At 39.0% G+C, this 3,043-nt stretch overlaps 1 protein-coding gene across 1 annotated transcript in view; it reads left to right on the top strand.

Moving 5' to 3' along the window:
* Window positions 1-3,043, top strand: part of BST1 (bone marrow stromal cell antigen 1) — a 46,842-nt gene that overhangs the window by 20,196 nt on the left and 23,603 nt on the right. The window lies entirely within an intron of this gene.

Raw genomic sequence — 3,043 nt, 5'->3', positions numbered from 1 at the left:
TCTGTCAGTTTATTGACTGGTGGCTTGCATGTTGCTGTGAGGCTAGAAGCTATGTCACAGGTATTTCAAATACAAGCAGGGTCACCCATGGTGGGCAGGTTTCAGTGGAGCTTCCAAACTAAGACAGACTAGGAAGAAGGAAAGGGCTATTCACTTATCAAAGAATTGGCTAGTGAAAACCTTATGTATAGCAATGAAACACTGTCCAATAAATTACTGGAAAACTTTATGAATAGCCCTGAAACATTGTCTGATACAGTGCTGGAAGATGAGCCCTTCATGACAGAAGACTCTCCAAATATGACTGAGGAAGAGCTACCTCCTCAGAATAGAGTCGACCTTAATGATGTGCATGGAAGAAAGCTTTTGGGATCTCCATTTGCTGATGTGGCACAACTCAAAATGGGAAGAAACAACTGCAAACATCCATTAATAATCAGAACATGGAATGTACAAAGTATGAATCTAGGAAAAGTGGAAGTTGTCAAAAATGAAATGGGATGCATAAAAATCGATATCCTAGGCATTAGTGAGCTAAAATGGACTGTTTTGGGCCATTTTGAACCAGACAACTGTATGTTCTACTATGCCAGGAATGATGAATTGAAGAGGAATGGTGTGGCATTCATTATCACAAAGAATGTTTCAAGATGTTTCCTGAAGTACAATGCTGTCAGTGATAGAATAATACCCATATGCCTACAAGGAAGACCAGTTAATACTACTGTTTATTCATATTTACAGACCAACCACCAAGGCCAAAGATGAGGGAATTGAAGATTTTTACCAACTTCTGCAGTTTGAAATTGACCAAACATGCAATTGAGATGTATTGATTATTACTGGTGATTGGAATGCAAAAGTTGCAAATGAAGAAGAATCACTGGTAGTTGGAAAATATGGCCTTGGTGATAGAAATAACTCTGGAGATCACACAATAGAATTTCACAAGACCAGTGACTTATTCATGGCAAATACCTTTTTTCAACAACATAAAATGTTGCTACACATGTGGACTTTGCCAAACGGAGTACACAGGAATCAGATAGACTACATCTGTGGCAAGAGGCGATAGAGAAGCTCCATATCATCAGCCAAAACAAGGCTAGGAAATGGCTGTGGAACAGACCATCAACTGCTCATATGCAAGTTCAAGTTGAAGCTGAAGGCTGTTAAAACAAGTCCATGAGAGCCAACATATGACTTTGATTATATCCCCCCTGAATTTAGAGACCATCTGATCAACAGATTTGATGTATTGAACACCAAAGGAATTGTGGGATGAGGTCAAGGACATCATCCATGAAGAAAGCAAAAGGTCATTAAAAAGACAGGAAAGGAAGGAAAAACCAAAATGGATGTCAGAAGAGACTCTGAAACTTGCTCTTGAACAGAGAGTAGCTAAAGTAAATGGAAGAAATGACAAGAGCTGAACAGAGGATTTCAAAGAGCAGCTTGAGAAGACAAAGTCAATTATTATAATGAAATGCACAAAGACCTGGAGTTAGAAAACCAAATGGGAAGAACATGCTCAGTGTTTCTCAAGCTGAAAGATCTGAAGAAAAAATTCAATCCTCGGGTTGCAATACTGAAAGATTCTATGGGCAAAATATTGAATGATGCAGGAAACATCAAAAGAGGATAGAAGGAATACACAAAGTCACTGTACAAAAATAATCAGTCAATGTTTATCCATTTCATATGATCAAGAACCAATGGTATTGAAGAAAGAAATGGAAGCTCCACTGAAGGAATTGGCAAAAAACAAGGCCCCAGGAATTGACAGAATACCCACTGAGATGTTTCAACAAATGATGCTGTGCTTGGCAAAGACTTACTTGTTTTTGCCAAGAAATTTAGAAGACAGCTTCCTGGCCAACTGACTGGAAGAGATCCATATTTGTACCCATTCCAAAGGAAGGTGATCCCACACAATGTGGAAATTATTGAACAATATCCCTGATACACACTCAAGTAAAATCTTGCTGAAGATAATTCAATAATAGCAATATATTGATAGAGAGCTTCCAGAAATGCAAGCTGGATTCAGAAGAGGATGTGGAATGAGGGATATCATTGCTGATGCAGATGGATCTTGGCTGAAAGCAAAGAATACCAGAAAGATGTTTACTTGTGTTTTATTGACTATGCAAAAGCGTTCAATTTTGTGGATCATAACAAATTATGGATAACATTGAGAAGAATGGGAATTCCAGAACACTTGGTTGTGCACATGAGGAACCTACATATAGGCTAGGAGGCTGTCGTTTGAACAAAACAAGGAGATACTGTGTGGTTTTAAAATCAGGAAGGGAGTGCATCAGGATTGTGTCCTTTCACCATACTTACTCAATCTGTATGCTTAGCAAATAATCAGAGAAGCTGGACTATATGAAGAAGAGCATGGCATCAGGATTGGAGTAAGACTCATTAACAACCTGCGATATGCAGATGACACAACTTTGCTTGCTGAAAGTGAAGGTGACTTAAAGCACTTGTAGATGAAGATTAAAGACTGGAATCTGCAATATGGGTTACACCTCAACATAAAGAAAATGAAAATCCTCACAACTGGACAAATAAGCAGCATCATGATAAATGGAGTAATGGTTGAAGTTGTCAAAGATTACATGTTACTTGTTTCCACAACCAACACCAATGAAAGCAGCAGTCAAGAAAACAGATGATGTATTGTACCGGGCAAATCTGCTGCAAAAGACCTCTTTAAAGTGCTAAAGAGTGAAGATGTCTCCTTGAAGACTAAGGTGCACCTAACCCAAGCCATGGTATTTTCAATCACCTCTTATGCATGTGAGAGCTGGGACAATGGAAGACCGAAGAAGAGTTGATGCTTTTGAGTTATGGTGTTGGTGAAGAACACTGAAAGTACCATGTACTGCCAGAGGAATTAACAAATCTGTCCTAGATGAAGTGGAGGCAGAGTGTTCCTTTGGAAGTGAGAATGGCCAGACTTCATCTCACCTACTTTGGTCATGTTGTCAGAAGGGACCATTCCCTGGAGAATGATATCATGCTTGGTAAA

The sequence above is a fragment of the Orycteropus afer genome, unplaced genomic scaffold (genome assembly GCF_000298275.1).
Source record: "Orycteropus afer afer isolate SDZICR_OR568_19922 unplaced genomic scaffold, OryAfe1.0 scaffold00262, whole genome shotgun sequence".
In the NCBI taxonomy this organism is placed as follows: Eukaryota; Metazoa; Chordata; class Mammalia; order Tubulidentata; family Orycteropodidae; genus Orycteropus; species Orycteropus afer.
The sequence above is the reverse complement of the archived record's forward strand: the minus strand, read 5'-3'. Positions and strand labels throughout refer to the sequence as shown.